Source organism: Sycon ciliatum, chromosome 10 (assembly GCF_964019385.1).
Source record: "Sycon ciliatum chromosome 10, ocSycCili1.1, whole genome shotgun sequence".
NCBI lineage: Eukaryota > Metazoa > Porifera > Calcarea > Leucosolenida > Sycettidae > Sycon > Sycon ciliatum.
The window spans coordinates 29,069,889-29,083,149 of record NC_088652.1 but is presented as its reverse complement, the minus strand read 5'-3'; positions in this window follow the sequence as shown (position 1 = coordinate 29,083,149).

Genomic DNA, 13,261 nt, shown 5'->3' with positions numbered 1-13,261 from the left:
AAGGGCTTGAAAGTGCTACGTCACAGCATAGCAACAATTTCAAAAATTCAAAAACTGGATCTAGATCCAGTTTTTGTATGGATCCAAGCACACTTCAAGCGGTCTTACTCACAGCAAGGTGATACTAGTTATTACTAGCCAGTAAAATTGACTGCGTTGGCCGGCTATGGGGGTGGGGTGACAACTGGTGGCTAAGAAAAAGTCACACCTGCATTCGACGCGTGGGTTGCTATGCACCCACACACTGAGGCAATAGCAAAGTCACACCTTACTGGATCCAAAATAGAAATCTGATGTGAACTTACTACTCCCTGACCGTTTTTGACGTCATCACTTTCAAGCTCTATAAGCGGTTTGGGTCCGGTGAACCAGGGTACTAGCCGCGGTACAGACAGGGTGTGAGCGCCGTGTATTACTATTAGTGCTGGGACTCAGCTGATCTGACCTCGTTGCCACGACCGACACACACACGTACACTCACCAATACACATGAGGGCTTGAAAGTGCTACGTCACTCCATAGCAATGGCATAGCAACAATTTGAAAAATTCGAAAACTGGATCCACCTGGATCCAGTTTTTGTATGGATCCAAGCACATTTCAAGCGGTCTCACTCACAGCAAGGTGATGTTGCCAGTGAAACTGACTGATTTGGCTAGTGGGGGCGGGGTGACAACTGGTGGCGAAGTAAAAATTGCACCTGCATACGACATGAGTGGGTTGCTATGCACCCACATACTGAGGCAATAGCAAAGTCACACCTTAGTGGATCCAAAATAGAAATCTGATGTCAATTTACTACTCCCAGGCCGTTTCTGACGTCATCACTTTCAAGCCCTATTGCATTGTACAGTGCAGTACAGACTGTGCTGCTCACTGAAAGACCAGGGTCGACGTCTGGGAGTCATCTGGTCATAGACTCCCTGGCCTGGTGAAAACACAGTCGCGTCACTCGAGTGCGCGCCGGTAGCTGCTCAGTCCCTCTCCGAGTCTAGCGTCACTCGAGTGCGCGCCGGTAACTGCTCAGTCCCACTCCTGCGAACCCAGGACTGATTTCTACCCTTTCGCAGCCCAGTACTGTGGAAGGAGCAAACTAACTTGAGACGCTGATATGTGTATGTGACTGGATTTCATGGAGCAGTAGACCTACTGACTACTGTGTAGACATTACAGTCCTGCTCAATGATATTAAATGAAATCCCATCAATTCAAGTGAGTAAGCCGGTAGAACCCTGCATCAGACAAGCCCGCCCAGTGTTCGCAGGTCTATCGGCGTATCCTATTTTGAGAAAGAACCTCAGCCGACTCCTTCGAGCTACTCAAAACACTGATTGCTCTACGAAGGAGATGTACATGGATTCAGGTGTTGATCTTGCAGCATAGAGCTGGACAATCGGTACCTGATCATTTCTGTCCGCCATCATTGAGAGGGGTGGAACACTAGATCCTTAGAATGATCTCCAGCTGACTAACAATTCCAGTACATATACACAAACAAGTCATGTCTACATACACCTCTTCCCTCTCCCTCCCCCCCCCCCCCCTCTTCCCTCTCTTATACTTTATCTCTTCGCTACCTTGCTATTTGGAAGAAATTCCCGTTTGGATTTGCGAGATAAAACAAAAGGTCATCATCACAATCACCATTCATCAGTCATCAGTCATCAGGATCGTCTTCCTCCAGAGCTTCTCACGGCACCACCTGCTCTACCTTGCCTCCAGCTGTTGGTTGGTAGGTTGGTTGGTTGTTTGGTTTATTTGAATTCGCACAATAAACGGGGAACTAGGCCCAATGGTCATGCATGAAGGCGAATGGACAAGCCGCATTAATTATTAATATTATTATTAAAAGTAGAAAGGAAAAGGACATATGGAAACGAGTTAAGAGTAACTCTCCACCACTGTAACTAGATACTATATACAGTCAGAAAGTGCAACAACTAGGCACAAAACTGACAGAGTACTGAGACATTCGACGTCCTGACACCTAGCTTCAACACATCTCCGTAGCGCTAACCGACAGCCTTCCAACTTGGAAGGTTCAAGGTTATGGAAAGACCAAAGAGGGGAAGGCAAGTCAGTTAGCGCTACGGAGATGTGTTGAAGCTAGGTGTCAGGACGTCGAATGTCTCAGTACTCTGTCAGTTTTGTGCCTAGTTGTTGCACTTTCTGACTGTATATAGTATCTAGTTACAGTGGTGGAGAGTTACTCTTAACTCGTTTCCATATGTCCTTTTCCTTTCTACTTTTATTATTGGCTCAATACCCGAGTTTCAAATATTATTATTATTATTATTTCGTAATACGTATTCGCATGCAACGACGCAAATCCACACAATTCAGTAGACACTTTTTCTATCAAACGTTTTCTTTCCCTTCTCTTCAGGATAGTACAGGGAATGTTGGAAATTAGAAAAACACATAACTATATAGAGAATGAAAGAAAGAAAAAGTCAACACTTCAACATAGGTGTTAAAAATGATTAAAGTGTTAAAAACTCGGACATCGTCCATCAAGCGTCATTTGTCGGGCAGTGCTAGTTGTCGTAAGTTGTATAGTGATGATATCTTTTCGATTTTGACTCGTGGAAAGTCTAAGTTACATCTTGCTGTGTTAGAAGCTCTGTATATTATTCGTAAACTAGATCCAGAACTATGTGTACAGAAGGAGAATGTGTTATCGTTGCAGTTGTTTAGTGTCGCACCTCGTGAAAGTGTGACAAGTGTTCCCTGATGTGTTCAACGTGTTTGTCTACAACTTGCAGCTGTTTGTTTTTGAGTTTTTAACACTTTAATCATTTTTAACACCTATGTTGAAGTGTTGACTTTTTCCTTCTTTCATTCTCTATATAGTTATGTGTTTTTCTAATTTCCAACATTCCCTGTACTATCCTGAAGAGAAGGGAAAGAAAACGTTTGATAGAAAAAGTGTCTACTGAATTGTGTGGATTTGCGTCGTTGCATGCGAATACGTATTACGAAACTGTTTTCCCACCGCCTCCAAACTACTGTTTGAATTATTATTATTATTATTATTATTATTAAGAAAGGGTTTGCTCCCCACACCGGAGCTCGCGGAGTGAGTCAGTCAAGTGTCAAGTAAAGTCGGCGGAATAGCGCGAGCTCCGGTGTGGGGAGCAAACCCTTTCTTACAAATCATCGCCGCAGTCGCAACCACTACTTCGTATTATTATTATTATTTTAGAATTGCGATCAACAGAACGAGCTGAACCGATATTTCACAAAGGCTTTTATTGTATTAAAAAAACGAGTGGATACGAAGGCAGTGAAGAACATGGAAGAAAGAAAAAATGTGATATGGAAAAAATGATGAACAAATATCGTACTTCGAACTAGTTTTCGCACAACACTCCTCAGGAAGCTACGTTGTACTAATGAAAACAATCCAGAAAGGTACTAATAATAATAATAAAACAGGTCGCGTAATGAAGCAGCATAACGATCGATGTGCAAAGTCATGATGCCTGGTCCGCTTCTGTCCTGGGTTCACTACCCCGTGCGTTACAGCCGCGAGCAAAACCAGCTCAGGCTGAGAGTTCTCTCCATGATTGCTTGTCCAAAGCAAAAAAAAGATACTAATATAGAGAAAAGGAATGAGAAGAAACCACACCTATGAAAATGATAATCCTAGCACTAAGGTAATAACAGGAAAAACTGCGAAAGCACTTTAAAACGAACTTGTAAGGACTACTAGTATACTGTGACACAAGATATGACACCATGGCCAACCAGGGCCAAACAGACAGAACAAGCTGCTCCTAAAACAATTTCAAACGAATAATACTGTCCTCCTGGACACACAGATTAGGCTTATGAATACGTTGACAAACAGCTTCTAACACACTCAACTGCAACTTATAACCATGACGAGCACGGCACAAAACAGAAAAAGAAGAATCAGAATAAACCTTGCAGCAATCAGGACGAGATACAAGATGCTTATACACTGATGACTTCCTACTAGAAAACACACGCTCGCACCCACTCTTACTCACACAATCCTTCTCGCTCTCACACTCACCGGACTCACTGGACTCACTGGCCGAATCCTCCTCAACGACATCCTGTACGTGAGACGAGGGATGGGAGGAGACGGGACCTGATTGCTCCAAGGCAGGGCGTCGTTGAGGAGGATTCGGCCAGTGAGTCCAGTGAGTCCGGTGAGTGTGAGAGCGAGAATGATTGTGTGAGTAAGAGTGGGTGTGAGCGTGTGTTTTCTAGTAGGAAGTCATCAGTGTATAAGCATCTTGTATCTCGTCCTGATTGCTGCAAGGTATATTCTGATTTTTTTTCTCTGCTTTGTGCCGTGCTCGTCATGGTTATAAGTTGCAGTTGAGTGTGTTAGAAGCTGTTTATCAACGTATTCATAAGCCTAATCTGTGTGTCCAGAAGGACAGCATTATTCGTTTGAAATTGTTTTAGGAGCAGCTTGTTCTGTCTGTTTGGCCCTGGTTGGCCATGGTGTCATATCTTGTGTCACAGTATACTAGTTGTCCTTACAAGTTCGTTTTAAAGTGCTTTCGCAGTTTTTCCTGTTATTACCTTAGTGCTAGGATTATCATTTTCATAGGTGTTGTTTCTTCTCACTCCTTTTCTCTTTATTAGTATTTTTTTTTGCTTTGGACAAGCAATCATGGAGAGAACTCTCAGCCTGAGCTGGTTTTGCTCGCCGCTGCAACGCACGGGGTAGTGAACCTAGGACAGAAGCGGACCAGGCATCATGACTTTGCACATCTATCGTTATGCTACTTCATTACGCGACCTGTTTTATTATTATTATTAGTATCTTTCTGGATTGTTTTTCATTAGTACAACGTAGCTTCCTGAGGAGTGTTGTGGGAAAACTAGTTCGAAGTACGATATTTGTTCATCATTTTTTCCATATCACATTTTTTCTTTCTTCCATGTTCTTCACTGCCTTCGTATCCACTCGTTTTTTAATACAATAAAAGCCTTTGTGAAATGTCGGTTCAGCTCGTTCTGTTGATCGCAATTCTAAAACTATTGTCGCCTCGACGCCTTTTTACATATTATTATTATTATTAAACTCAATCTCGTAGCATGTGCACCCATTGCTAATGTGGGGAGCAACCCCAGAGATGGGGATTTAGAAAAGAATGGACAGGAATTTGAAGTTTACGAAAGAACAAGCATTTGACAGAGGAGTCATGCGAGTATCAGAGGTGACAGGGTGGTCCCGTGTTCAAGCGGAATGAGTTCACAAGTATCTGCCAAACTGCTGACTGACTTTGGGCCTCCATACACACCTGTGACACCGCACAGCCGCACAGCTTATTCCACGTGGCGACGCCTTGACGACACTTTAATTAAAGCGTCCTATTTAAATGCCTGCTGATTTCCATGGCCGACCTGTCCATCTTTAGTCTGCTGGGATGACAGCTACGCCATAGGTCAGTGGTTAGAGCGTACGACAGTGACATTGACTGCATGATTGGTTGGCAACAAGCATTGTTAGACAGGCCTAAACGCAGTGATAGTGCTATGAAAGGAGCATCATTAACCTTGATACGTCTGTGTAGTCAGTGGAAACGGCTGGTTCTGCAAGATGGCTTATTGTATCGTACGTACACTTCAGTAGATGGTAGCAACTCATTTCTGCAACTTCTGCAACTGTTAAAACCTGTACAGTAATAAGACTAGTATCCTTTGCATGTGAAGTTCGAACCTACCTTTTTCAGAAGCGTTCCTTTTTTTCTTTACTTTCTTCCAATACATGTCTTCTGATTGGCCAAATCTGTGCCATCTCTCTGTCTCCTGATTGGTCTAAACCGTTGCTCGTTGTTATGTGAAACCTGAACTCTCTTAGTCTTGGCACATATAAAAAGCTCTGTCTCTGAAGAAAGATCATGCTTCATTTCTTCAACCACTTCTCCTTGCTCTGGTGAGACTTGTTGGTTGTTGTGTGCCCAACCACTTGGGCCACGCTACAGCTTGCCTCAAGCAAAGGTCCCTCGTTCGAGTCCTGGGCTAGGGTTAGGGTTAGGGTTAGTGACAGTCGATTGTTTCTTCAGACTTTTCCCTTTTCCATTACCTCTACCAGTGAACATTTTCTTCCCTTTCTTCTTCGTTTTCCCTGGTAGGTCTTGGCCAACCAAGTCGAACCTTCGTTCGTTTTTCTAATCTATTTGCTTGTGCTGCGCCGCGCGGCAGCCGGTTTATCTGTAGACGCTTTCGACGCCACAACACAACGTCACTACTACAATTGTGTCGCCCACAACTTCCAATACAATAGTCTCGTCCACAACTTCACTACTGCAATAATCTCGTCCACAACTTCCACTACAATAGTCTCGTCCTTAATTGCACTACACTAAGGGGGCGTTCGAATTGTCTTCATCAACTGTTCGAACAAATTTTTGAAAGAGATTAGTTGAAGTGTCCCATTAGAACGGTTTCTATCATTTTAGAGTTTTTCAGTGGAATTGTCATGGCGATGATGACGTCCGATCAGATCGACCATCTCCACATACTACGTGACGTAGCTATTCCAAACTCTTCGGAACCAATCCACCTCTCCCATCGGATGAGGTTGTGGAGTTTCGAGGAGTTTCGTTTTTCTGAAGAGGCCAATAAGGCCACTTCTTCAGAAAATCGAAACTCCTCGAAAAGTCAAAGAGTGACAATTCGAATGCGCCCTAAGAGCTGGCATCTTCCCAAGCTCGAAGAGCTTTCAGACTTCGCTGGACTGACATTGGAAGCTGCACCATGCTTTCGCTCAAACCCAGGCATTGGCCCACAGTGGCTGCGTTCGAATACGTACTTGAATCGATTCATGAACTGAATCTCGCCGTTCGATTTCACGTCATGAGCCCTGGAATCGATTCGGAATCCATTCACCCTATTCACATGGGATGATGTGAATAGCGCGAGTCGATTCATGAATGGATTAATGAATCGATTCGCGTGCATAATCGAACGCACTCAGTGGCAATCGCTTTCTTTTCTCTTTTCTCCTTTTACCGTCCCTCTAGAGTAAAGAGGGTCCGAGCCGGGGTTCTTCCAACAACAAGACTGGGACTCTGCCAGCCGGGTTATGGTTGTAGTCAGGATCACTGTTTTTCTGCACTTACTTTCAGCAAATCAAAGGGGGTTTGTCAAATGACAACCGCTCTATTTAGTTGCTATTCACTCTTGGCGCATGCGCTGGATGAAAATTCTTTTATTAGTGATGTCGAAAAATTATTTATGTTTCGGGACAGTCACCCATCGTCAGAACAAAATACAAGGGGCGAACCTGGCCTTTTATAACGAAAGCAAGCGAGAGCATATGTGCATGTATGTGTGTTCCATTTTAGCCATGGTTGGCTATACAAACCCTGCAATCGCCACGCAAAGTGGTCATTGGCTACCCCAGCCATGTATTGCTTGGAATAAAATAAATAAATAAATAAAAATGTATGTCCATGTACAAACAAACGAAACATACAATAGCCGTATGCAGCAGATGTCTAATACAAGCTACACATGATGGGATGATTGCGGAATAACTCTAGGCCGGGAACAGTTGCTGCTACAAGTGCCTTTTCCTTCCTGGACCTTCTGGTCGTCAGGCAATGACATTGTGGGAAGCCGCATGCACTCTTTGGACTGCCCTACCCAGTGACATCTCGCCTCCACAGTGCCGCATCTACCTTAGACTGACTCTAGATGGAATGGATTCTAGTTTGTAACCAGTGTTAAACCCGCTGCTTCCTTGTTCGGTATCTCTTCTACTTTTAAAGTAATGTGTACGCACCCCCTCCCCCCACCCACACCCCCACCCCCCCCCCCCCCCACACACACACCCACACCACCCCACCCCACCCCATTCATCAAACACATTACCTGCATGTTGGCTCCATCGTCATCATAACATTGGGCATGATTGTCCGTTTTATTTGCGACAAAAAAAATAAAACCTTACAAATGCCTCCGTATGTTCTGCACTGCTTGTGCGCCTTCGAACTCTTTCATGCCCCTACAGTCACACAGACACACAGACACACACAATGTACATGTACTTGTACACACATCCAATTGCATTACCGTATATAACTATTCGAATGAAATAACAATGAGAAGAAGGACACACGGCAGGCTCTTGAACAACATCTCGAAAGTTTTCACTAGTATACGTTCGAGCCTTGTCGTCAGGTGAAATACAGGCAAAATCAAAATGAACAAGGACAACAGATGAAGGGGACGTTCATTTTTGATCTCTAGGTTTGGGTAGAAACTACTTCTTTCGGTAGAGGTCTTCGGTTTTTTTCTACTCAAAAGTGTAGATTCTACTTTCCTCTACCGGCTCTCAGTTCCTCGAGTCGTTCTCACCATGTAACCTCTGAGCGTCCTGCCTGGTCCGGCTTGCCAGTTCCAACTCACTACTCTATGTGTCCCTGAACCGTTGCCATCTCAGGGCTTCATATCGTTGTGCGCCTGCGTCCCTCTGCAGCCGCTCTACTTCAGAGTGTAAAGACCCGAGCTGCGTTTGGTAGGACAGCTCCCGCAGTTGGTGCTCGCGTCGCTCATCAGCCAAGCTGGGAGTCCTTGATCCTCCCTTCCAAGGCGTCCACTTCCAAATTCATTCGGCATATCGATGTGGATCGCCCCGGTGTCTTCGCCAGCGTCTCCCCTTGCAGTCTCCACCATAAATTGCTGCTTGAGCGCCGGGGACGAAGACTGGTCCAGTCGACCCTGGGACTTCGCCTTTTCTTCTTCAAGTTCCTCTTCTTCTAGCTTTGCCAAAGCCAGATTTGCCTCAGCAACAGCCTTCTGCGCTTGTAGCTTGGCTCTTCGCCGTGCTAGGCAGCGCCTGCCAGAGCTTCTCCTTCCTGTAGAAGCATTTCCCTCCGCAGGTGTGCTGATCATTTCAGCATCCATACTCCGCTTTGAACCCTCCGCAGGTGTGCTGACCTTTCCAGCATCCATGCTCCGCGGTGGACACGTCAGCTGGCGATCCTTGTCCAGCCGAGTGCTTTAGCGTGTGCTCATCCGAACACTTCCCATCTCCATTGTATCAAAAGCAATGCGATCCGCCATCCTAGATGCGGCTCAAAGGACCACTTGTTCCGAATCCCTTCTCTAATTCAGACCTTCCAGCAACCGATGCGCTGACTCGATCCACATCTAGTCACAGCGGCTCACACAATCATTCCTGAAGACTGTATATGAATGCAATGTGCAATGCCCTCAAAAGAGTGCCTATAATTATAGCGAGCAGCAAGGCGACGACGGTATCAGCACGCTGACAAGAGACACAAGTGAAGCGTACAAGAATCCAGAAGAAGGTTCAGTGACAAGGACCAGCGCCTAGATGCTACAACTAGTGCCATGCAAGAGCTAAATGTCGCACCTTACACACACACACACACATACACAGATGTGTGAGCAAAGTGCGCCAGCATGATAATTACTAGCATAGTGCGTAGAAGTTTACATGTGTGCCAAGTGCTATGTACATGTGTGATAAACGCAAGATCGGTGACAGTTCCTTCCTAAACACAAAACCTATGTGTTGCACGAAAGGTGTGCATGCATGGGGCAAGTACAGAGCATTATGGTAAAGTCATGATGAGCGACCGCCACACGTTTACATGCTGCCAATGGGTGATACAACTACCGTAGAATCCCGCGGATAAGCCCATTATATGGGCTTATCTGTTTCACAAGGACATTTCGGTGGGCTTATACGCGGGCATGGGCTTATACGCTGACACCAACATTGTGCTATTGAAAAGTACCAAGGAAGTGAGAAGTACATGTACATTGCTGAAAGCCACTCCGCAAACAAAACAACCGATGATTGTTTTGAAATGTACAACAACAACAACAACAACAACGACAACAACAAATCTCTTATTGGCCACTGGCTATCGTGAGAATAAAGATTTGAAAGATTTGAAACTACAAAAACCCTAAACACTTAAATACGTACATCATTCATGTATATAGTACGACCATGAGTCCATAATTTATGGACTCATGGTCCAACTTACTTAGGCCCATGGGCTTGTACGCTGGAGCATTGTGATGTTCGAACAAACCCTGGGCTTATCCGCGGGCATGGCCTTATACGCGGGTGGGCTTATCCGCGGGATTCTACGGTACTTGTAGTACTAGCTCCTTGATCTATGCTCATACACAACAGAACAACAAGGACAATCAAGGCTTGTTTGCCGCTACGTTTTAAAGTTTCATGCTCACGCAATCATCAGGCAACGCTATGCTCATAGCAAGAGTACATAACCCCCCAGAGTGTGCAACTCTACTATGGGTGCTGTCCCGACATAATTTCAAGTTGACGTCATTTTGATGATGCAATGCGCACTGTATACGGATTATCAGACGAATCCGGAACCTGTGGTTGACCGAAGCCGATCGATCCTGTACAAATTATTGGAAAGAAAAACGTGTGATGCGTTGACACCCGTACACATGTTGTAAATCACTGGTGCAAGGAGCATTGCGTCATAAATAATGACGTCAACTTGAAATTCTGTCGGGACAGCAGGGTATGTGGGAGTTGCACTGTTGCACACTCTGGGGGGTTATGTACTCTTGCTCATAGCCAGACCAGGCCAACAGGCCAGGCGCTCCGTCGACCAACTCGTCTCGATGTCGTCACGCTCTGGACGCACCAGATAAATGGAAGTATGAGGGAAAGAGAAAGCACATGGGAATCAGACCTCTTGGACCACCGTCCAATCTCCGGCCCATAGTGCTACTTACATCGCTCAGGAAAGCACTATCGCTCAAAACCCTTGCAAAGGATCAGACCGAAAGTGGAGGAGTTTCTGGCTGAGACCCTCAGCGGCTCCTGGAGTGGACGCTCAACATCCGATGTTGTATGAGCGCACAAATGGCTGGCTGCCAAAGCCCAACGCTTTCACTGGGGCATTCACATTCTCGGAATTGACCTATCAATAGCTTTCGACGCTACAAAACATTGTAGAGAGGTTTAGTCCCACGTAGCGGACACGTAACGGACACGTAACGGACACGTAACGGAAACGGATGACCAACTGATGAGTGCACTAAAGGAAGTCGTGAACGAGGATGAACTGTGTCTGATACAATACCTACTCTCGGAAACAAAGCTCCATGTCCGCCTTGGGAAACGTCATCACCAACACTTGAGACAACTATTGGCACACCGCAGGGTGACTCCTTCTCACCGGTCCTCTTTACGGTATATCTGGAAGCATCAGTACGGCAACTGAGAAAGGAAGCAGCTGCCAGACCCCATGCTGATCTTCACCTGCCGTTTGACGTTACATCTACTAGCACATGATGATGATAATAATAATCTTTATTTCAGGATTACCCAAAGGCTAACGCCTATCGGGGGGATGTCCTATTTGTGTCTATACAATGAACATTGGAGTTTGGAAAAAGAGAAAATGTGGAAAATAAGTTCGGAAACAGAGAGATGCTGTACAAAAGATTCAGTGAAAGAACAAGCAGTGTACATGTACATGTAAATCAATGATTGCACATCAAAGGGATACCAGTGCAGTCGAACTGATACTTTGCAATGTAACTACGTAAATGACGCTTGAATTCTGGTAGGGAATCTAAAGCTGTCAATCGGGGTGGGAGACAATTCCAAAGTGCACCAGTTTTCTGTAGGAAGAGACATGAGAAAATTTGGCCATGTGAGTTAAAAAATGAGCTTTTTGGGCCTACGGGCACTACGTGAGATGGTAATCGCAAAGCGAGAGAGATAGTCTGGGTGGAAATTGATGTACTTAAATAAAACAACCAGAGTAATGAGGAGACGGCGAAATTGCAGGGATTCCAAGTGACACAATCTATTCAAATTAGATTTTTGATTCAAAGTTGTCAAAGTCTATTTTCGCAGACCTCAGGAGTCGCCGGCAAACCTTAGCCTGGAGTACATCAAGGGACTCTAACTGAGCGGATGTGATCCTAAGGGACCAGACAGGAATGGCATACTCAATTGCCGGACGTACGGAAGACTTATACAGGAGAGCAATGTATGATGATGGTAAATGGCGGCCCATAAAGCATAACAGATTAACATGTTGCTGGAACTTCCTGAAGATGTGTGGAAGTGGTCGTGGAACTTCAAACCTTCACTGAGCTCTACACCGAGATGCTTAGCGGAGCGCCCACATCCGATTAAAACGTTGTCCATGGACACAGAGGAGGATTCAGGAATGCTGTAATTGGACAAGATGAAGGTTTTTTCAGGAGAGAATTTGCCATGTATTTTCTGTGCCCAATGCTGGCAGCTGGCGAGATCCTGCTGGAGGTGGGATAGGTTCTCATCTAAGGAGAGGGATACATCATGAGCATTTAGAAGAGTGACATCATCAGCAAAAAGGAAGGGTGAGCTATGGTTAACTATATCAGGAAGGGAATTGATATACAAAAGAAAAAGTGGAGGTGCAAGGTGTGAACCCTGGGGGACACCACAGTTTAGCATATACTGGGATGAATGAGTTGCATCGAGCTTCACACTTAGACTACGGTCAAGCAAATATGATCTAAACCAGGCGTGTGCCTCTGGCGCCATGAAGGTATTCATGTGGCTCAGGAGCGTGGGATGATGCACTTTATCAAAAGCTTTCTGGAAGTCGAGAAATGCACAGTCAAATTCCTGCCCTCTATCAGAGAGACGGGCAATGTGATGGGTCAAAAGAATGAGTTGATCCGTAGCTGATCTTTGAGGAACGTAGGCGAATTGACTAGGCGAGATTATGTAGTGCCGATGAAGATAGCTGATGATGATGGTGTGCATGGGATTGTATCTATGCTGACGACACAGATTTTGTAAGCACCAGTCGGCGGTGGCTCCCTCAGCTAGAAGCCACAGCGAGTTCTACTCTTGTGCAATGGTCGCTCAACAATCGTCAACATGAATCATGACAAAACGGAGTACACAGAAATCACTAGACTCAATCGGATCGCAACAAAGAAGAATGGAGGTCAACACGAAAACTTGCAAGTCTGATTGGCGACGACGAGGATGTGCTAAGGAGGAAGCAACTGGCGACAGCAGCCTTTCGGGGCCTGTGGAACCTTTGGAAACGAAGCCAGCAAGTCTGCGAAAACCTTCGCCTACGGCTATACCAAGCCTTCATCCGCCTGTACTGCTGTACAACTCTGGTACGTGGGCGATTACCAAGACAGCTCAGGAGCGACTGCACTCTTTCCATCGGCATCAACTGAGGTCGCTTATAGGCATCAGGTGGCCTAAGACAATATCAAACAACGC